This window comes from Capsicum annuum, unplaced genomic scaffold (assembly GCF_002878395.1).
Source record: "Capsicum annuum cultivar UCD-10X-F1 unplaced genomic scaffold, UCD10Xv1.1 ctg2852, whole genome shotgun sequence".
NCBI lineage: Eukaryota > Viridiplantae > Streptophyta > Magnoliopsida > Solanales > Solanaceae > Capsicum > Capsicum annuum.
In genome coordinates this window covers 26,617-51,090 of record NW_025834956.1, presented here as the reverse complement: position 1 = coordinate 51,090, position 24,474 = coordinate 26,617, and the positions used below count along the sequence as shown (strand labels likewise).

The window sequence follows — 24,474 nt, the reverse complement described above, 5'->3', positions numbered from 1 at the left end:
ATCTTATCTACAATGACCCAAATTGAATCATGCTGACGATGAGTACGAGGAGAACCTATCACAAAGTCCATGTTCACTTTATCCTACTTCTAAGTGGGAAAACTAAACTCCTGCATAGACCCACTAGGCTTTTATGCTCAAACTTAAACTACTGACAAGTAGAACACTTAGCCACAAACTCTACAGTGTCTCTCTTCATCCCAGTCCACCAATAGATTTTTCATAGATTGCAGTACATCTAAGTAGCCCCTGGAGGAATCGAGTAACGCACACCATGCACTTCTACAGAATTTACTGCCTCAACTCATCTATAAATGGCACACATAGTCTACCATAGAAAAGCAACACACCATCCCCCCTTAGGAGAAAACCTCTACTTTCTGATCTTTGATTGACTCTTTCAACTTTACTAAACTGGGATCTCTGTCCTACTTTTCATTCACTTCGGCAACCAAAGAAGATTCCAAACTATTCTGAACCCAAACACTACCCTCATCTAAATCAACCAAATGAACACCTAATCTAGCAAGCTGATAAACTTCCTGAAATAACTTCTTTATACCATCCTCAATGTTAGCAAAACTATCATGGACAACCTACTGATGCCGTCTACCACTGTATTGGCATGCATATTCTTTCAATAATTCTAACCACCTTTTCTGATGCAAGTTCTGGTGTTTCAGCTAAAGTATATACTACAGTGTTTTGTGATCTGTGAACACATCAACATGCCCCCCATACAATAATTTCTCCAAATCTTTAAGGCAAGCACAATGGCTGCTAACTCTAGATCATTGGTAGGATAATTCTTTTCATGGGAATTAAGCTGTCTAGAGGCATAGGCCATAACTTTACCCCTGTGCATTAAAACATATCCCAATCCAACTCTGGAAGCATCACTATACAAAACAAACCCATCTAAACTATTTGGCAATGTCAAAATTGGAGTTGTAGTGATTCGAGTCTTCAACTCTTGAAAACTCTTCTCAAAAGAATCTGACCACTAAAACTTGACCTTCTTCAATGTTAATCTGGACATAGGGGATGCAATAGATGAAAATCCTTCGACAAATCATCGGTAATAGCCAGTAAAACCTATGAAACTCCTGATATCTGATAGAGAAATAGGTCTGGGCCTATTTCTCACTGCTTCGGTCTTTTGAGGATCAACTCTAATGCCATCACCGAAAATAATATGGCCAAGAAAATCTATTCATCTTAGCTAAAATTTGCACTTACTAAATTTGGTGAACAACTGATGAGCTCTGAGGGTCTGTAGTACTATTATGAGATGGTCTACATAATCATCTTTACTGCGGAAGTAGACAAGAATATCATCGATAAATACTATGACAAACATGTCCAAGTACTGTTGAATACGCTATTCATCAACTCCATGAAAGCTGCTGGGGCATTGGTAAGATAAAATGACATGACTAGGAATTCAAAGTGACCATACCGAATTCTGAAAGCTATTTTGGGAATGTCACGTTCTTTGACTCTAAGATGATGATAGTTTGATCTGAGGTATATCTTAGAGAAATAACTAGCACACCGAAGTTGGTCTAATTATTCATCAATGCTGGGAAGTGGATATTTCTTATTGATTGAGACTTTATTCAACTGACGGTAGTCAATACACATTCTAAGAGAACCGTCTTTCTTTCGCACGAATAGAACTGGTACGCCCCATGGGAAAATGTTGGGCCTGATGAATTACTTTATCTAACAGATCCTTCAATTTTTCTTTCAACTCTTTAAGTTTAGCTAAAGCCATTCTATATGGCGGGATAGAAATAAGTTGGGTATCTGGAAGAAAGTCTATTCTGAAGTCAATTTCCCATTCGGGAGGAACTCCAGGAAGATCTTTAGGGAACACACCTGGAAATTCTCTTACCACTAAAACTGAATTAAGATTAGGATTCTTAGAAGTTGAGTCTTTGACTCGAACAAGATGGTTAATACACCCCTTGAATATCATTTTTCTCACTCTAAGGTAGGCAATAAGTTGATCCTTAAGGGTTGTGGTACTACCCCTCCATTCAAGGACTGGTTCATTTGGAAACTGAAAATGAACTACTCTATTTCTACAATCAACTGAAGCATAGCATGAATGGAGCAAATCCATGTTGAGAACTGTATCAAAATCTATCATCTCTAGATCTACAAGGCCTGATAGATATGGCACCCTGTTGAAACGTGCAATCGGACTAAGCTGGGGGATGATTATGTTGACTCTGCAAACCCACCTGAGGACACTCCCTGATTCTATGTCCTAGCTTGCAACACCCAAAACATACATCACTGCCATCCCTACAGACATACTGATAGTTTTTGTCATATTTCTGACAAAGATTTTGGGCCTGAGATTTAGGTCCTTGCGCCCTATCCTTATTTTTATTTCTAAATTTAGGCACTAAAGCATAGGCTGAGGATGAAGTTGGTACTAAAGATTTTGGGCGGAACTGAAGACGATTACCATCCTCTAACTTAAGCTGAGTAAAGTTGAAGCTACTTGTTCTAGCCCTCTTATTCTCCCTCTCTTTCTCAATAGTTTTCTTCTCCTCAATTTGTTAAGCATGGACCATCAAGCTAGATATGTCCATCTCCTTAATCAACATTGTGGTCCTATACTTCTTTACCATAGTATCGGACACACCCAACACAAACTTTCTCATCTTAGACCAGCTATCAGCTACCACATAAGGAGCATATCTAGCTAGCTGAGTAAATTTGAGAGAATACTCCTTCACTGTCATGCTACCCTGCTTCAAGTTAATGAACTCTAAAACCTTGGCTTCTCTTAACTCCAATGGGAAGAATATATCTAATAAGGCAGTAGCAAACTCTTTCTATTCTATTAGACCTGTATCCGTGCCCGTATCCACCTTTCACTACTTAAACCATGTATCAGCTACATTTTGCAACTGATAGGCAACTAACTCAACACTCTCACTAGTAGTTAACCCTATAATGTTTGTTACCTTCTGCACCATGTCGAGGAATTCTTGTTGGTCCTCTTCAGACTTAAACCCTAAAAATAAAGAAGGGTTCATTTAGGTGAAGTCCCAAATTCTAGCTACAGTAGAATTGGCCACTGGGTTGGCCTGAAAAATAGCTAGGCACTCATTCTAAGTGATCGTAGAATGGGCTAGAGTGGTGAAAGATACTCAAAATTCTGCATGAGAGACGTGCTCATTCAAGGGAGCTTCCTGAATGGGTTAAGGGGTTAGTTGTTTCCCAGTTCTTCTTCCATTAGTTGTTTTGGGAGGCATGTTCTGTAAATGAAAGGAAGAATATATTAGACAGAGAGTTTAACACTAGCATTACACTTGGTTCCACGATATGAACACAAAAAGAAGGGAAACTTTTCCTAACACCTCAAAGCCTCTTGCCCATAAGTGTGGTTAAACACCATCATGTTTTAGCTTTAAATATTCAAAAACATGATGGTGTTTAATGATTGAAACTTTAAATCCGATAGCCAGTAAAAAGTTATGGCGATTTAAAGTTTCAATCGTTAAACACCTTTATTTTCCACGGCCCTAATTAACCTAAAACATGAAATTTAACCCCTAAAACCCCAAGTAGTCATTATTATTTCAATTCCTCCCATAATCAAAGATCCCCTTTTAAAAAAAACAACCCTAGATTTTAAATTGAAGACCAATGTCACACCCCTTTTTCAACTCCAAAAAGATTGATTTTAAGTTCGAAGGGGTTTTTATTATCAAAGTGTCACAACCCGAACTAGGGCCTGGCCGTGACAGACTTCCCAAACCATGAAGGCCCAAAACGGACTTTTCTATCTGGTAATCATGCACAACATTTATATAAATAAAGAAGATGCGGAAACATAATTAGCTATGAAAACATGGTCAAATTCTAATTTCAACATAAGTACGGAAACTGTAGTGCAACTACATCTAAATAACATCTGACTCAGTCTGCGAAATCTCTACTACATGAAAATTTGACAACTATCTGAAAACTAGGACAAGGCCCCCAGTAGACCAAAACGATAATAAGAGACATAACGGGCCTTCTGAAATAGATAAGGCTCACCAACTGAACACTGCAACTCTATCTGACAAATCTACTGTATTTCTGGACCCCTAGACTGAGCCTCAAAATCTAAAGGGAGGAGGGGGGGTCAATACAGATGTAATGGTATGCAAAGTATTTCAAAATAAAACTTTTATATAAATAAATAGTTGAGAGAAACTTGGCAAAATATTGTACATCAAGTGGTTTTCGAAACATATGGGCGCATTTCTGCAAAACATGTAACCTGCCTGTCAATGCAAGTTCTGATCTGTGTATTACTTCTGAGTTAGGTGGCACCCCCCTATAATTCTGATATTCTACGGGTGGTATGGAATCCACCATTGACTCAGCGGGGAAGCCCACAACCCAAGTGTGCCACAAGGGTTGGAGTTCCTGAATCTAATACGCCACGGGGCTCTAGGCTAGTGTAATAAAATAAACTCGGATTGGAAAATCACAGTTTTAGGCGATGAGTTGTTTAATACTCACTCCTTCTTTGGGGAACCATCTAAACTCTCTTTATGCCCAATTTTATCCTGTTGTAAATCATGCATGTTTCTAGTTTCATCATCTGAAAAGTCTGATTTCAAACATGCATTAAATCTGTTATGAATTATCATTGCATAATCTGAATTGGTGTCGTCACACCAAGACTTGCAAATCCTATTTCTGAGCCATAATGCATCATGCCTAATTCTTTCATTAAAACATAGTTCAGACCACCCAATCATGCAAATAGTATAAAAGATTTCATGTTCCAAAAACACAAGTCAATACTATGCAAGAATACTTCAAACATGTGTTGGTTATGTACTTTGGCAAAACCATGCACTCTTTCATTATATGTATATTCAACATTCACAACCCTCTCTTTCGTATTCAAAAATCATATTCAAAACATAGCAAAAGCCAAAATATTTCACATCATGCTCTTCAAATGCATTCCAAATAATTTATATCATACGAAGATGGGAAAACTCATAACAAGAGAGGCATTTATTATAATTCATGCTCTCAATTGAATAACCATTCTTGAACACATACGTACATATATATACATAATTTCAAATCAATTTGGGGGAAAGTCTTAAAGACCAAAACAATACCATCAAAACATCTAAAACATGATTATATTTATAAACTTTAAAACCCCATTCTTAAAACATGATTTCTATGCCCATGAGATTTTAGAAAAAACCTGCGTACCTTAATTCCGAAAGATAATAGGTAATTCTTGAAGCTTACGGATTGGGGATTCCAAATCTTCAATCGCTTTTAAAAACCCACGGTTGAATTTTGAGATATTCGGATTTTGAATTTGAAACCCTAGGGTGAGTTCTTGATGAATTTTTGTGAAAGTGTATGTATTTAGGTGTATTGGGGATTAAATCCCGTGTTTGGATGGGTTGGGGCCATGGAAAATTTCTAATTTAGCCTTGGAATTTAAAATATGAGACTGGAACGACATGTAAAGCTTCACCGCAATGCATTGGAAATCGCGGTGAGCTACTGGAATTGACAATTGTCAATTTATCGCGATGCGGTGGCCAGATAATTGAGAATACTGACACTAAAAATGCTCTAACTTCTTCATCGAGTGTCCGTTTTAGGCGAATTTGATATCGATGAAAAGCTAATTCAAAGATATTTCATTTGATATATAGTAGGCCACCCATTTCGATATATATAAGGAGCTATAGTCGATTGAAGTTTACTCAAGTTTTGACGCTCACTAAAACTCTAACGATAGGAAAGCTTTCAACTTGACCTTGAGCTAGGGGACTTTTATGATCTCAATTCATACTTAAATGGTTACCACACTACATAATTGATTAACATGAAAAATTTGTATAGGATTTATGGCTTTTGGATCGTCTACACATAAAAATGGCAGTTTTCATTCTAGTCCGAAACACGGGGCATTACAATATCTCCTTCTTGGGATCATTAGTCCCTGAATGATGAGCAGGAACATTGAAGTTTAAAAGTATGGAATAACACGGACATGATATGTCTTATAGAAAGGATATAACTGATCTGAAACATTTAAACTTCTATCATGAAACTGAATTCTGAGCTGACTTGACTTTACTTACTTCAAGGGGCTGATTCATGTTGAGAGTTTAAGATCCCCTTGAGGTGTTCATGATCAAATCATACATATTGAATTGAGAATTGATAACTTATGCAATTACAAATCATGAGGCAACATGTCTAAGATTGCACCAGGTTACTGTATTACCTGAGCTAAAATAGTTGGAAACATTTGAAATTATGCTCTGCATTCTTATAAACCGAGTCATGACTAAGTAGCTGAATCTGAAACATGATCCTTTGACTGAACAGAATTTGCAACTTATATGAATAAAATAGATTATCTCTTGGGATAGTCATACGCTTGAGGCTTTGGAAAGTAGGACTGGGTGAAAAGGTGGAAAACCATAGTAACTTGTCTATCTGAATGTTCAAATGAATTACTGGCTATACAGACTGAATTATGTGGGACCCTCATACTTAACTGGAGTATCCCATTCAACACTCTTTCTAAAGAAGTCATAGTAGTGTTAGGGAGCAAAGAATCTTGGGCACTAGTTACATAAGACATCCAACTAAGGAATCACAACAATGACACTATTCTATAGCATGGAATATAGATATATATAACTCATAAACTAGGATAGAATTACCAGGCCTTAGGCAATGCAACTTCTTACTTTTGAATCAAGCACTTAACCACCAAAGGATCATAATATCGTAAAAGAGTCATCATTTTAAAATCTCAAAAGAAATTATTGATATGTGAGAAGATGAAAACATATTTAAGGCTTTTAACTGAGAATAATTGCAAAGTCTTAAGCAACTTTTACCGTTTTGAATTGTTTTCTCTTTGATATTGCAGTAAAAGTCAAGATGTAAGAGAACCAGCAATAATAGAAGTAAATGAGTTAATTTCTGAGCAAGTAGAGAAGGAAGTATAGCTGACAACTTGTCTGATAAGTCGTCAGCCTTGTGATAAGCTATCAGAGTTTCCGTCAGCCTCAGATAGAGAATGAGATTCTGCTGGAAAAAGTGACGACAACCTGTGATAGGCTGTCAGAGTTCTGACAAGACGTCAGGCTTAGACAGTGCTTGAGAACTTGAAGTGAAGAAGCGATGATAATTCTGATAAGTGAAAAGGAGTTAACGACATTCTTAATAAGGCATCAGACTCCTGATAAGTCGTCACACATGTCGTCGTCTGTCCAAAAAAATATTGTGATCTGTGATTTTGTTTCCAGAATTAGGATAAAGTATTTAAAGCATATTTTAGGGTTTTATAATGAGAAGGGGCTGAACATCTTGAACTTATTCATAAGGCTACTTTACTTCTCTTTGGTCTCAAAAACTTAGAATTCAATTTTCAATTCTTTGATTTAGTTGTGGGATATTCTTCTTGAATTTGGGAAGAGAATCAATTTCTGACTATATCTTTTGTAAGTTTAATTACTCTGAATTATGAATTCAGTTATTGTTATCGCTTTCTCTTTCGTGTGGAACTAAAATCCACAACTAGGGTTGTGGGATCTATGATTATTCCTTCATGGATTTAATAGTTGGTTAGGGTTTGAGTGATTGTGGGAACATCTTGATAATTCTTTTGTATTAATGATTTTCTATTGGATGCAAACAATAGATCCTACCTTATGTTGATTTGCTCGAACTGAGAAATAAACTAAAGGTAGTGAATTATCAATGAGGATTTGGGAAGGTTAAGTTCCCATCTAATGTTTAATGTTGTAACAAAATTGATCAACTTGAGATAAAATCAATATGAATAGAATGATTTTCTAAGTTCGAGAGAATTAGGGAGTTCAACATCTAAGTACGTTGAGAAACACTTAGATGGCATGTCGAAACTGATAATTTGGTGTTTCCCACAAGTCATGAGAACCCAATACTATAGTTATTATTTAATGAGGATTAATAATCATAGTGATAACAACCCTAGTTCCTCTCTATCACTGATTTGAACTATTGAAATTTTAGTTTTAAGCTCTAAAACAAGTTAAAACTTTAACATTTTTTTGATCATCAAAACCCCCCCCCCCCCCCATTTTCTCTTTTCGTATCATTTATTTTAATTCAAATTATAGCTCTAGTTTCAAATTAGTTTAATCGCCACTCACATTATTCCTCGTGGATTCGACCCTGACTCTAAAGTTGGATAAATATATTAACGACGACTGCCTTCCACTAAATTGACGTGTACGTTGAGCGTTATTAAAAATGGCACCATTATTGGGGAATAATTTGTCGTATTGAGTAGGTTTGAAATTTTAGCCTACTTGCTTGAATTCAAACTTGTAAATATTTGTTTTTAGTTTTCTTTTATTTCTTGTGTTAGGTAGATTTTTATTTTGCTTTACTTATTACTATGGTATCGTGGAATAAACATGAGCTTGGTGGCTGGAAATCTTGTCTTAATGATCCATGTCCATATTGTGATGGACCTCACATTTGGCAAGATTGTAGATATGATCCCTGGAGAGAGATGTATGCACCATCTCCATCCTACTGGTAGTATGATTTTTCTTTATGTGGTGGTCAAGATGGACATTGAAGTGATTGCCCAAATGCCCCTCCCCCTATTGTGCTAACCCAAATTCTAGTTCTTCTTATGAGTTCGATAGGTCTTATGGTCAAGAAAAGGAAGAACAAAGCACCGACAAGAGTGGCATTGAAGCTATGTTTCAACGAATGTTGGATCTCCTAAAAGAAATGTATGATATCATATGTGATATGCATCAATACATGAAGCCAATCATTCATGAAGAGATGGATATAGAGGTCAATCATTCAAAGCATTCTTCTATATTATGTTTAGATGATATTTTGTCTGTGAAATCATTTAAAATAATGGAAAAGTGTGAAGATGAGGAGCAAGAACCCTATACTGATGTTGAGCTTGATGATGAGAAACCATCGGTGATTTCCCAACAAACCAAACCAACCGTGAGAGATGATGTCAATATTGAGAAAATAGTGCTAGAGGCAAAAGAAGAAACCAAGCCAATCTCTTATAAAGACTCTATCCCAATTTGCGGTGAAGAGGTAGAGAAGGATGCAACTCCGAAATTAGGAAGAAGACCTCACTCGAATCACTTTTCAATATTATGCTAGGTGGATGTGATGAAAGTCGAATCACCCAAGCTGATACAAGTATAATCATGATCACGACACTTTTGAGTATTTTTGAAGACTAGTCACTAAAGGGCTCTTTTGTCATTTCTCTATTATTTTTAATGTTGTATAAATAGAACCTTGTAGGGTTTATTTTCTTAGTTTATGCTTTATATTGAAGACACTACTCTTGGGAGAGAGAGTTCTCAAAACTGAAATTAGGGCATAGCATAAGGGTGGATTCTCTTGTGTGTTGCAAAGCTTGAGACTTTGGTGCTTTGAGGGGTGGATTCCCCTCTTATGTTATTTTAAGAGTTGGGTGTTTATTGTATGAATTATTAAAGGTCCAAGAGTGAATATGCTCTTGGGTTGTTGAGACTACATCAACACTGGTCTAACTATCTATCTTTGTTTCTTGTCCTAATCTTGTAGTTTGTGTTGTTGTTCAAGCCGTTTGGTTATTGTGGATGCAACATTGTTGTTCTTCATTTTTATTTTCATAATATAGTTTTGTTTGCTTCTGTAAATTATTTGTTAAACACCTCATTACATGGTGTTCTTGTTGTGTTCTTGAATCCGAGAGGGGTCACCAAAAGAGGTCCAGAGTTCCTTGAACTAGTGAACTATTTTGGTATTTATTTTCTTGTGTTCTTGGTCTGTCTTGTATCATTTGGTATCAAAGAAAGGTTTGATTTTGTTCCAACAAAATCAATCTTGGGATTGTTATCTTGAAAGTAAAAAAAAATGAAAAGAAAGAAAAAGAAAAAAAAAGTTATTGTTCACGTTTTTAGGGTCTTTCAATAAAAACTTGATTTTTGTGTATTTTGTGTGTTTCTAGTGTTAGATCCTTGTTCCCTAACACTATTAGAGTCTATAAATTGAAAATCCCAACAAAAAAGAAGTGTCAAAATCAAAAATCCCCAAAAAAAAAAAAACTAAACCCGTTTTTGATCCTAGGTCAAATTTTGAGTTTTTGATTTTGTGTTTTTCTTGTGTTTTTAGTGTTAGATTTGTGTTCTCTAACACTATAGGAGTATAGTGTTAGAATTTGAGCTAAATTGGAGGTTATTTGAGCCATCCACCATTGTTAATCTTTAGTTTGAAGAAACCTGAAGGTGGGATCTCATTGTGGGAGGTTGTTTTGAACTCACGTATGTTTTGTTTTGTAGAATTTGTTTTGTATTGTTGTGTGTGGCGTTGTGGACTGATTTGGTGTCTTGTTGGACCGTAACTTAAAGGTTTATTTTTGGTATAACTATAATGGAACCCGAGGCTTCAAATGCTCAAACAATGGATAATAATGCCATCAATCTCATTTTGGCTCGCCTTAAAACTATGTCCCGAGATGTGGCTAGGTTGAATGTGGGTCTTGAGAAATTAGATACGGATGTGGCATCAATAAGTGTGAGATTAGAACGTGTGGAAAGCCAAAGGAGTCGACCTTCCACACCTCAAAACAATTCCCTAACTAATACTCTCGGGACCATGCACCAAATGCTATATCCATCAATTGCCACAAATCCAACCAATCTCTACTCCCGAAGACAAGAACAAGATAGAACAAACCATCCTCCACTCTACCAAGTCCAACAAGAAGGTCTTAGAACCCAAATACCACCACCAAACTCAAACCCTCTCATCCAGACTCCACTTAACCAAAGACCTCACTATCCAAATCAAATCCCGCCACTACAAGCTCCACTTAACCCAAATAAACCCATCCATGTTAAGGGCTATGGTAGGGGAGAACGACATGGTGGTTATGGGCCGTATGATGATGTTTACTTAAGGGAAGAAAGAATGAGGGGTAGACATGGAGAGTTAGACCGAGAGGTGAGATATGGCCATCCAAACTGAGATGTGGGTCTCAATTCCATCAAAGTGATCCATCTCATTTTCAAAGGTGAGAGTGATCCTGAATCCTACTTTGCATGGGAGCCATCTTGTGACTAGATCTTCCAACTTAATGATCTCACCGAAGAAATGAAAAGTTTCTATGCTATAGCTCACTTTGAAGGGTATGCTAATACATGGTGGGAGTATGTTAAATAGTTTGGGAATGAGATTATTGGGGGACAACCTCCTCCTTGGTTTTGGTTGGAGAACCTTATGCCGCAACGGTACTTGCCTGAGACTTATAGGCATGAGCTTCTTGCTAAATTGTATAATTTGAGGCAAGGGAGCAAGAGTTTCATGGCTTACTATGATGAATTTCAACAATTGATGTTGAAACTTGACCATCGAGGCGAGCAAGTAAGTCATGACATTGTGCGCTTCAAGGTTGGGTTAAGCAAGGACATTTCCACTCGCATGACGCTTCACAAATTCGACACCGTAGATGGCATCTTCCATGCAGCTTTAGAGATTGAGAGGGATCTCAAAGATAACTCATTCATGGATACCCAACCCAAGGCCACTAAGGGTTTCCAAAAGCATCCTCCAAGGAGTTTCAATACTTCAAGTGTCAAGGGTGGGGGCAAGGCTAGTGAGTGCCCAAACCGGCAGAATATGATCCTAAGGGGGTAGATTGTACTATCTTGGAGAAGAGGTGTGCATTGAATCGGTTAAGTATGATAACAAACCGCAAGATGGAGAGCAAAAAGAAGTCGAAGTGTAAAATGAAGAGTATGGAGAAGATGTATGGCCGGAAAAAGGAGATTGTGAAGTGCCTTTGTAAAAGAGATGAGCCTGTGAATTTATGGTCAAATTTCTCTCAAGATGGAGAGGATGATACAAGTATGATCATGATCATGATACATTTGAGTATTTTTGAAGACTAGTCACTAAAGGGCCCTTTTTTCATTTCCCTATTATTTGTAATATTGTATAAATAAAACCTTGTAGGGTTTATTTTCTTAGTTTATTCTTTATATTGAAGACACTACTCTTGTGAGAGAGAGTTCTCAAAACTGAAATTAGGGCATAGCATAAGGGTGGATTCTCTTGTGTGTTACAAAGCTTGAGACTTTGGTGCTTTGAGAGGTGGATTCCCCTCTTGTGTCATTGTAAGAGTTAGGTGTTTTTTGTATGAAGTATTAAAGGTCCAAGAGTGAATATGCTCTTGGGTTGTTAAGACTATATCAACACTTGTCTAACTATATATCTTTGTTTCTTGTCCTAATCTTGTAGTTTGTGTTGTTGTTGTTCAAGCCGTTTGGTTATTGTGGTTGTAACATTGTTGTTCTTCATTTTTATTGTCATAATATAGTTTGGTTTGCTGCTGGAAATTAGGTTTTAAACACCTCATTACATGGTGTTCTTGTTGTGTTCTTGAATCCGAAAGGGGTCACCAAAAGAGGTCCATAGTTCCTTAAACTAGTCGACTAACATTGTTATTCTTCATTTTTATTTTCATAATATAGTTTGGTTTGCTGCTAGAAATTAGGTGTTAAACACCTCATTACATGGTGTTCTTGTTGTGTTCTTGAATCTGAGAGGGGTCACCAAAAGAGGTCCATAGTTTCTTGAACTAGTCGACTATTTTGGTGTTTGTTTTCTTGTGTTCTTGGGCTGTCTTATATCACAAGCAAATGATGAATTTTGGAAATGAGGAGGAAAATTTTTACATTTTGGAGTTTGTCATGCCAAAAGGGCATAATACAACCCCAATCTTGAAGGCCGAGAAGCTTAAAGATCAATGTCCATTTAGTGGCATTTTAAGATTCTCACCATTGCCAAATAAGCCCACATGAAAGTTCGATGCAAAATTAGCCACGCGGTTCAAGTATTCGAAGTGGGGTGATAGAACTTTCCTTATCATGCTATCATATTTTCCCAACGCACCTCAAAGATGTAAAGATCAAAAGATAGGTTGACGATCCAAATCGTCTAAGTGGAGGGATAAAGGATAAAGAACTTTTAAGGTATCTTGATGAATTCTGAGTAGTCAAGATAACCTAGTCGTGCTGCGACATTAAATCAGGTGCTTCTTGGAAGGCAATCCAAGACATTTTGTTGTTTGTATTTGTATTATGCGATTGACATCAGATCTCTACACCTATAGTTCCACAGGTATATTTCTAACTCTCTTATTTTAGTTTGATACATTGGGGACATTGAATGATTTTAAGTTGAGGGTGGGGATACTTGTCGGTGTTGATGTCCTCTTGGGGTTTTTGTTGTCGTGACTCTTTTTTTCGGAGTCTTGTTCCTAGTAGAGCCGGCATGTTTAGGCGTATTGTGATTTGTTTTAAAATATTGTAGTTGACTAGGAGAAATACAATTACCTTAGGTAGATAACATATTTTTGTTGATTTTTGAACACCTCTCTAATGGTCTGTTTTATAACTGTGTGATATGCATTTATGTGTGACCAGTGTGCATCTTGTTATGGCATTAGTACTAGTGACATGATAACCATTGCTAAATAAATGCATGAACCTAATGGGTAGTAGCTTGTGATGTACCTTTGTGCCATGTGTGTGTGAGATACTACCTATTTTCCATTATGTGTTAAATCCAGAACTTGCCCGATTGGTCTTGCCTTGGTTATAGGATAGCGGTTTGGAAATGATCATAGGTCGTTGTTGATATTAGTCCACTTTTAGCCTAAATGAACTTCCATGTGTGAATAATATCCCTTGATCTTGATTTTGAGCCTGAATGCCACCTTCCCATTTGTATCACAATGAACCTGTTTTGGTCCTGGTCCTCCTTGGACACTGTGCACCTTGACTTCGGCAAATGGCTTAAGTTGAGGGTGTCTATCACAGGGGTGCATGATGTAAAATGAGTATGGAGAAAGGTAGAATAAAAGAAAAGAATAAAAAGTTGGATGCGGTGGAAAAGAACAAGAAAAGAAAAGTTGTGAAAAAAAAAGTGATTGAAGAAAGGACCATACCCATCCAGAATATGTGTAATCAAGAAAAGAGAAGAATAGAAAAAGGTTAATAAGTGAGACCCAGAAGCTAGTGTAGTGTTAAGGAGGCTTAGTCACTTTAAATATCATCAAGTATCATACCATCCCCTAGCCTATATTACAAGCCAAAGAGACAACCTATAGTGATCCTAGCTGACCTGTCTAAAAATCTTGGCAATGAAAATAAGGGCAAGCCTATGGTATTTGGCATACATTGATTGGAACTTCATTCTGAGAGTGAGCGTCTTTTGATTGCCCCCATGGTTACATATGTGATGTCTGATATAAGTGAAGTAGGACTTCTTTGTAGCGAGAGCACACTGGTTACGTTACTAGTTGCTAACTTGTTTGGATAGTGTAATCTTCGTAAATGCATGGTTGTTGTTGCTAAATTGATGCGATATCTTGATTCGTATGTGTTGCATTGTTGTTCTTCAATAATATGCACAGTTGTTTTTTAAATTAATTGAACTTGGAGATGGTGAAGATGTTTTGAGATAATATGGATGGTTATCTGCCGAATGTACTTTGTATCCTATGGGTTGTGTTTTAGTTTCTCGAGGACAAGTAATTGTTTTAAGTTGAGGGTGTTGATGTGTGAGAAGATGCTAACACATTTGAGGCTTTTAACTAAGAATAATTCCAAAGTCTTAAGCAACTTTTATCGTTTTTGATTGTTTTCTCTTTAATATTGCAGTAAAAGTCAAGATGCAAGAGAACCAACAATAATGGAAGTAAAAGAGTTGATTTCTGAACAGGTAGAGAGGAAAGTATAGATGATGACTTGTCTGATAAGTCCTTAGCCTTGTGATAAGCTATCAGATTTGTCGTCAGTCTCAGACAGAGAATGAGATTCAGCTGGAAGAAGTGACGACAACCTGTGATAGGCCATCAGAGTTGTGATAAGCCGTCAGGCTTAGGCAGTATTTGAGAACTTAGAGTAAATAAGCGATGAGAATTCTAATAAGTCGTCATATTTTTGATAAGCCGTCAGGCTTCATCGCCAGTTGAAGGCAGAACTTGTTCAAATGTGAAGAGGAGCTGATGACACTCTTGATAAGGCATCAGACTCTTGATAATCCGTCACACACGTCATCGTCTGTCCGAGAAAATACTATGATCTGTGATTTTGTTTCCATAATTAGGATGAAGTATTTAAATCATATGTTAGGGTTTTCTAATGGAAAGGGGTTGAATATCTTGAACTTATTCAAAAGACTACTTTACTTCTCTTTGGTCTCAAAAACTTAGAATTCAATTTTCAATTCTTTGATTTAGTTGTGGGATATTCTTCTTGAATTTGGGAAGAGAATCTTATGACTACATCTTTTGTAAGTTTAATCACTTTGAATTATGAATTCAGTTATTGTTATCGCTTTCTCTTTCGTGTGGAACTAAAACCCACAACTAGGGTTGTGGGATCTATGATTACTCCTGTATTGTCTTAATAGTTGGTTAGGGTTCTAGTGATTGTGGGAACATCTTGATAATTCTTTTATATTAATTATTTTCTGTTGGTTACAAACAATAGATCTCGCCTTATGTTGATTTGCTCGAACTGAGAAATAAACTAAAGGTAGTGAATTATCAACGAGGATTTGGGAAGTTTAAGTTCCCATCTAATGATTAATGTTGTATCAAGATTGATCAACTTAAGATAAAATCAGTATGAATAGAATGATTTCCTAAGTTCGAGAGAATTAGGGAGCTCAACATCTAAGTAGGTTGAGAAACACTTAGATAGACTGTCGAAACTGATAATTTAGTGTTTTCCACAAGTCATGAGAACCAAATACTACAGTTATTATTTAGTGAGGATTAATAATCATAGTGATCACAACCCTAGTTCCTTTCTATCAATGATTTGAACTATTGAAATTTTAGTTTTCAGCTCTGAAGCAAGTTAAAACTTTAACATTTGTTTGATCATCAAAAACCCCCATTTTATATTTTCGTATCATTTGTTTGAATTCAACTTATAGCTATAGTTTTAAATTAGTTTAATCACCACTCACATTGTTTCTCATGGATTCGACCCAGACTCTAAAGTTGGGTAAATATATTAACGACGACCGCCTTGCACTAAATTAACGTGTAAGTTATGCGTTATCACTTATGCAAATAACTTCTTTTGCAAGACTTAAAACATGCGGTGGTCATGTCAATTTACTCAATCACATGCAACTCTTCTTTTTAATGCAAGAGTTAGTTATAGTCCAAAACTCCCTCTCATCATTATCACAAATCAGGTCAAACACCATGATGTTGAAAAACTTACTTTAAAATCGTAGTTCATGCTTTCAAAAATCACTTACAATACAAATATACACTTAATTTCGTAACAAGATAGGGAAATTCATGGTTCATGCTCTCAATTAAACATTCCAAACTATGTATGTATATACATGAAGGGTCAAGATTTGATTACCACAAAAAGGGTTCAACACAATACGCATATCCTCGTCAAAATGATTTAATAATATGTTTTTCGAAACAATATTCAAATACCCTTTCTTGCAACATGATTATAAATTCTTAAACTTGATAAAAACTATAAAATCCATGCCCATGGAGTTTAAGGATAGTCTCACATAACTTAGATCTTTTAGTTCAAAAAATGAAACCCTAGCCTTGACTCCTTTCTTGATAATCTTGACTTAGAAGATGAATTCTTGATCTTTAGGAGGCAAGTTAGGATTTTGCTTTGAAGGAATTTGAGTAACTTTTGGCATACTATGACTTAATCACAACTAAATTTCGTGTTATGGCTGAGTTATGATGAGGGAAAAAGACTGAAATACCCTCCTAGACCCGAGAAAAATAATAAAATGAATTGGACAACCGATGCATTAAGCGATGTACCGCGTAGGTCCTACCGATGCGATAACCGATGCGACGCGATGATATTACATTGGACTTCTATTTTCTCATCCAAACATGTCTCAAACGTCGTTCGAAAAATCTAAAACTTCCCCAAGACACCCTCTTTACACCCCTGAACATGAATCAACTTAAAAATCTACGTCTCGAGGTTGGGAAGATCGATTTTGAAATCATTGAAGTTTAGGAGCTTAAAATATGACTAAGTCTTTGTTAACACTTAGAAAATTTTCAGGTTATTAGCCCTCTAAGTATGCTATTAAGGGTGGTACTAAATTGGGAATGCTACAGGGTGTTACAATGAAAAAGTGTGTTCTATAAAGAGTGCAAAAATATTTAAATCTGATATGTTAACTCGTTTTGAAAGTACAGCAAGATTTTTTCGTATTAAGAGTATGCTTTTCATTACTCATCATAAGTGTGAAGAGTTCACAGCCCCTAACATTTCTATCAGCATCTTTATTATCAGAGTTCGGACATTTGCTTGTTTGTCCAGCATCCACAGCTACTAAATTTGTTGCTCCCAAATTTTGTTGCTACAAGGGTCCTATCCTCCATACTACTGTCGGGCCTCTTTCCTCTAACAATTAGTCAAATTAGTACAATTAGTTATACGGAATATTTCGGATAAAGAAAAAAATAAAGATAACCCTGTAAGTGAACAAGGTTTTTGATCGAAAAGATACCTTCAAAAATCATGCCACATATTTAGATAGAAGATCAAGGAGAGAAGTGCACAGTTTCTGCATTCGCTCAAGCCAAAGCTTGATCAAGACTTTCACCAAAAATTGGTGGTTGACATCTTCAACAAATCCATTGTTGGAGAGAAATTTTGAATTATTTTCCACAAGAATTGATGATTGACATCTTCACAAGACTACCTATCAATCCAATCCTTCGATGTACAAGTGTTTCTAAGTCATGATGCTCTTTTTTTTCCAGCCACAATGTCATCTCCTCACACCTTAACCGAAACAAAGACAATCACACCCTAATCCGACCATACTCTGTGAACCCCGAAAATGAAATACACCATTTATGTTGTTACGATGAGAATTTGAATCAATATGTCCTGTTTGATTTGGCATTTAAGTGCAGCAGCGGTAGCAATTCCTTTAATATTGTGGGCAATTGTAATGGGACTTTGTGCCTTGCCGCCTACCTTCGGAACCATTTCTATTTTTGGTACCCATCTATCAGCAAGTTCGCAAAACTTAGTAGTACCAATTTATACATGTGAGTTTGATATCTTTGATTTTACGTTGGGGTCTAGCTTTGTTCCTGTTACTAATGACTACAAGATGGTAAGAGTAGTACACACTACTCTTCATCTGACGCCACCACATGTTAATTTTTACAAGGACAAGCGTTTGGAATGATATTAGTCATGTCGCTCTGTCTTATTTATTCCACGACACTACACCTCAGGCATATGTGAATGGAGCTTCCCATTGGACTGCTCTCAAATGGAATAAAATATCACTTCGGAGTATGATTGTTTTGTTCAACATGCATGATGAGACATTATCAGAGATGACATTGCCGACTAGTTTAATCAATGAATTACGATCAAACTATGATGAATTGTTCCTCTTTTGTCAGAGGAATCACATTTTCTTGACATCTTACAGTGTAAGCTCTGTTCCAAGTGATCCTGAGATTGCTAATGACTTTGTTAAGCCAATGGCTATAAGGAAAAATGGTGAAATCTTATGGGAAGCAAATCGTAGAAAAAGATTATTGATTTCCGTTGACATGTAATTGAAAAGTCTAAAGATATTGACCTTGGTAAGTCTATAAGTGATTGGTATCACAATCCGCGTTTTGTTACTTTTTACAAAAAGAGCCTTGTTTCTTTAAATATGGACAAATAATTGTGTTGGAGATGCTTGTGAAAAGTCATCCGATTTATGGAACAGAGAGGCCAAAGTTGGGAGACGAAGTCTCTCAAGGGTAAAAACTAAAAGTAGAATGCGAGTCACATCCCTTTTGCACATGAGTGGATTGCTATACGTGTCAAAAATGAAAGGGAAATGGTTGCAGAATAATAAAAGGAAGAGCAGCAAGTCAAAAAACCGTCATGCCAATTAGTTGGATATGTTGCACTCAATATATTGCTCGTGACTATGTTTTGAATTTTGGCAAATGCATGACAAAGTTAGTAGTGGGCTTGATTAATAGAGTTCTACAGAAAAGTTAATAGTCGAAAGAGCTAGAGCTCGTCTACTCATGAAGCATTACACAAAAGTGAAATAAACATTGCTTCATGTTGGTTTTTTAAAAAAAGATGGGGTAGCGAAAAGGGGTTAAAATGACTCTCAATGGGTTGAATTACATTCAATAGCTTTCAATAAGTTTAATGAGCATTGAGGGGTTTTAAATAGCCACCTTACAATAGAAAAATCAGCAATATTCAAAACTCAAACTAACTAAAACATCTCAACAAATCAAACAACCTAACTTAAATTCAAAATTCAAATTCATCCTAATCTAAATACTTTATTTTGCTAAAAACTATTGGTGTAACTTACAGAAATTTTCAACACTCCTCCTTTGCTTTAGTTACTGCAATTTAAAAAAGTTACTCCTCCTCAATTTCTTCTTCCACAAATTGTGCTTGAGCATTATTTTTGAACTTGCACATCTTTTTTATGTTGATTTTTCTCTTGTTTCTATTTATTCTTTTGATTCTTTGCTGAAAAACCATCAATAATCTTTCCTTGTTTGAAAGTACTTTTATAGTCTTTGTAAAATGTTGTAAGAATTTTTCTTTCATCACATCATCACATAAATCATAGTTTATAAAATATGATTTCATTTTTACTGATCAAATCTGGTAGCTTTTGCTAGTGAAAATTTTTGGGGCATTCAATGAGAGACTGCTGCTTGACATCTTTTGGTTGAAAATAGCCCTATGCTTTGAAAATAAGCATGGGTTGAAAATTGGTAGCCCTGACGGGTTAAAATGGGTAGCCCTAACGGGTTAAAAAGGTAGCCCTTACGGGTTAAAAATGATATGGTAGAACTTTGGAAGAACGCACAGATCCCGAAAGATCAATGAGTCTCTTGATACCACTGTTGGTTTCTTTAAAAGAATATGGGGCAGCGAAAAGAGGTTAAAATGACTTTCAATGGATTGAATAACTTTCAATAGCTTTCAATAAGTTTATTGAGCATTGAGGGGTTTTAAATAGCCACCTTACAATAGAAAAATCTGCAATATTCAAAATTCAAACTAACTAAAAAATCTCAACAAATCAAACAACCTAACTTAAATTCAAAATTTAAATTCATCCTAATCTAAATAATTTATTTTGCTAAAAACTATTACTGGAACTTAAAGCAATTTCCAACACTTCAAGATGCTCATTCCGTAAGGAGGCTTCAGAGACAAACTACCACCTTTTCTTACGTTGTAGAGTTACAGCAAAGTGTGGGCATTACACATCAATTTGGCTAAGGTGAACTGGCCTATGCCAGAGCAAACTTCTAATCTTTTAAGTTGTTGGATTAGGAGGCGAGACAGCAAGAGCCGAAAGATTTGATGGAAAATAATATCTGCCTGTACGTGGTGGAACATTGGGAAGGAAAAAATGAAAGGATTTTTTAAGGAAAGAGAACACCATACAGAAGATCAAGTGGAAGGTCATCACTTCTTTATGTTTTTGATGTAAAGAAGAGTTCATTTAGTTGACTTCATAAGGATTATTGTCATTAGTTTATATTAAGAGTAAATTTTTGGAGGTGGCCAGCATTGAGGCATGCTGAGGAATAAGAAGTTATTGGTACAAAAGAATGCAAACAGACCAATTCACGGGTATGGCAATGAAGAAGTCAACCGCAAAAGAAGAGTTAGGAGGTTGGAGAAATCAGAGGACAGATATGTTTTCGAGAACAAAGAAGCTTCAGAAACTTTGGCGGCGGAAGATAAAACTAGGAAATAAAAAAGAATATAAGAGAAATTCACAATTTACCTACTAATGTTTTGCCTAGTGGCCAATTGACCCGTGATGTTTTATGGAGTCATCTTCAAGGCCTCCGTCGTATTTATCATTTTATTTATAGACTTAAATGGACTATCCAAATTAGTTACCCTTTTTCAGAAACTTCTAGTTCTCTCTGAATGTACATGGAGGGCGGGTTATTCACCTAGACTTACTGAATTAGGAATTCCACCAAGTTGAACACATGCTAATATGAAATTAGTGCACTGTATTTGGCTCTTGAACGAAGAAAAGAAAAAGGAAAGATCGTTGTATCTTTACCTTCTCGTTTTTTCATCATAGAATCAAAAGATCGACAACATCCCTTTCATTTCTTTATCCCTCTCTTCTTAGTTGCTCATCATTTTAGGAATCTAATGGTTATAGACTACCTACTTATGGCTATGTTGAAGAATTATGTACCCCTTGCAGTAGCAAGGACCCGCAGCTCTCAAAGGGGTTAGCAACCACCCGAATCACTATAGCAAATCCTGTCTTTAATTATTGAACACCATTTATTAAACAAATAAAAATGGGGTAGAATAAAAAAAGCTAAACTTCTTGATGAAATCCAAGGTGAATATTGTTTTGTAGTAGATTTCAGAACGAGCAAAACTAAAACAACTTAAAAAGAGGAAATACCGGACAAAAGAAACTCAAACAGTACCCTTTCTTGAAGCAAAAATACTTCAGCCAAAGAGCGGTTGCATGATTTTTCTAGCCAGTACATCTAAAGAACCCCTAGCACAGCTGCATGTAAATGGGCAACTGGAATTGAATTTCAGCTAAGAAAAGATTTAAACACCTATCAGCTAGAAGAGAATAGGAAGATGAAGGAGCTAGCCAGGATAAGCCACTCACAACTTCTTGTTAGATCAATAAAGAAAGAAAGGTGTGGCATCTAAATTCTGTTCATAAAGTGGTCTTTAGAACTACTACCAAGTCAGTTGGTTTGCAAATCACAATCCAAGATTATTGCAAATGCTACAGGTTTGGGTGTATCATAGCCTGAAAAGATCTTCCTGAAAAGTACTCTACACCTAATCCAAGAGTTTAGCACTCAAGAGCAAAAGATTGTCGTGCACTTTAATTTGTGTAACTGCTGGCAATAGTTGGATCTGTGGTTACAAGGAAGGAAGAAGGATCACAAGGGTTGCTGCCCGGAGGAACAAACCTGACTGCTGGGACAAGCTTGGTATACTGTCTTCCCTTATCAGCAAACGGTATAGTCACATTGCAATTATGCCACCAGTGCGGGTCATTTTTCAACTGTAATCCTGGATAGATAGAAAAATCACACAAACCGTAGAAGTATCATGCACCAAACATCTGCTACCTATAAAGTCATTACGACAAGTATTTACAGCACGTCTTTAAATCAAAGAGTTTCAGCACCCTAGACCTAGAGTAACGTGCCAAACACTTCTGACTCATGGAATCTTTGACTTTCCAATGAATCAAAGGAGGTCTACCATGTCCATTTCAGACTGAGCCCTACAATACAGTGTAATGTTTGCATGAAATATAGAAGACTCAAAGCAAAAATAAGTTCGCATATGCCTAAGGGACCAGCACCTAAACTTCAGTGAACTAACTTCAATCAAAAACTTACTAGGCTAAAGAACTTCAAGAATAACATGCACAAATAAACTTTGTAAGTCTCTGGTTGTTTCTCATATAGAATATGAAGAAATTAAGAAATCAAGCCCATTATGAAGTTTGTCCTGCATTTGCCAAAAGCTAAAATAAACTCACGAGCAATAGATCAAATGCAACATAGCTAACTAATTGGATAATGAAGGCTTTTTGACTTGCATGCTCCTCCTTTCTTTCTTTCGCAACCAGTTTCCTTTCATTTTTGACACATTAAACAATCCATTCATGTGCAAGAGAGATGCAATCCGCATTCTACTTTTAGTTTTTGTCGTCAAGAGCCTTTTTTCAGCCATCTTTGGCTCTCTCTCGGATGACTCCACACAAGTACCTCCAACACAATTATTTGACCATTTATCAAGTACAACAAGGCTCTCTTTGTAATAATTAACATAACGAGGATTGTGACACCAACCATTTATAAAGTTACCTATGTCATTAGCTTTAAAACCTTCAACTGCATGCTCAACTGAAACCAGTAACCCACAATTCTCCTTTCATAAGATTTCACCATTTCTCCTTATAGCCATTGGCTTCACAGAGCCATTAGAAATCCCAAGCTCATTTTGACCAAATCTTCCAGAAGATTTCAGTACGAAGAGGAATATTTCGTGCAATGTGATAAGATTTGATGATGAACTGCTTCATCCATGAGTCTGGTGCACCATATTATCTCATTATTATCCAAATATCAATAGGCTTACTTTTATCATAATTATTATCAACCAAACAAAGTGATCCCTCCGACACAAAAAGGAACATTTCGTCATAGCGTGGTCGTGACTCATTGATTAAACTACTTGGCAATATCAACTCTGAAAATTTCTCATCATGCATGTTGAACAAAACAATCACACCCTGAAGTCCAAGTGATACTTCAACCCAACTGGAAACAATCCAATGAGAAGATCCATTTACATATGCATGTAGAGTACTTGCAAAGAATTTATAAGATAGTGAGACATGACTGATATCTTCCCAAACACCAGTACTAAACTTATAAAGATCAACATGAGGTGGAAATGAATGAAGAGTGTGTAGTACTCTTACCACCTTATAGTCATTAGTAACAGGATCAAACCCAAACCCTAGCATATAACCAAAGATTTCACCGAGTATGTCAAAGTAAAAATTGGTCATGTCTGATGGATGGGTTCAAAAAATAGAAATGGTTCCAGTCACGCGACAGTTCGGCAGCAGCAAGGCATAAAATCCCGTTACAATTACCCACAAGATTAAAACAATTGTTACCTTCACTGCACTTAAATGGCGAATCAAACAGCGCATACTCATTCAAATTCTCATCATAGCACAACATTTGATAAAATTCATTTTCGGGATTTATAGAGTAAGATCGAACCAGGATGTGATCGTCTCTATTTCGGTTGAGATGTGTGGAGATAAAATTAAGTCTAGTAACAAGACAGTACCAAGTCTTACAAACACTTGTAGATCGAAGAATTGACCTGATTGGTAATTTTGTGATGATGTCAATCATCAATTCTTTTGGCAAATAATCCGACATTTTTCTCCGACGGCAGATCTGAATATCTTTGTTCTTCTTAAATTTATTCTTTTCCTTTCTCCTTGAACCCTAAAATCTGCTTCTAATTGGGGTGCTTCTTTTCCTTTTATTCATTTGTTTTTGGTAAAAGACATCCTTCAATTATACCTTAAACTTAAACTATAGCCTTCTACTATTATAATGACCAGAAAACATCCCTCAATTATTCTAAAAATGATAAGATTCATCCTTCCGTAAGATTTTGTAAAGAAACATACGGCTGAACCTCTGATTACCAAATCATACCTCATATCAGACACCGTTATATTGTCAAAATCCTCTAAACGTAGATAAAAAACGATAATCTTGATCCAAATTCAATAAGCCCA

At 36.3% G+C, this 24,474-nt stretch overlaps 1 pseudogene; it reads right to left on the bottom strand.

Annotated features, from left to right (window-relative positions):
* Window positions 1–22,703: 22,703 nt before the first annotated feature.
* On the bottom strand, window positions 22,704–24,167 carry LOC107856164 (annotated as a pseudogene).
* Between the last annotated feature and the right edge of the window lie 307 nt (window positions 24,168–24,474).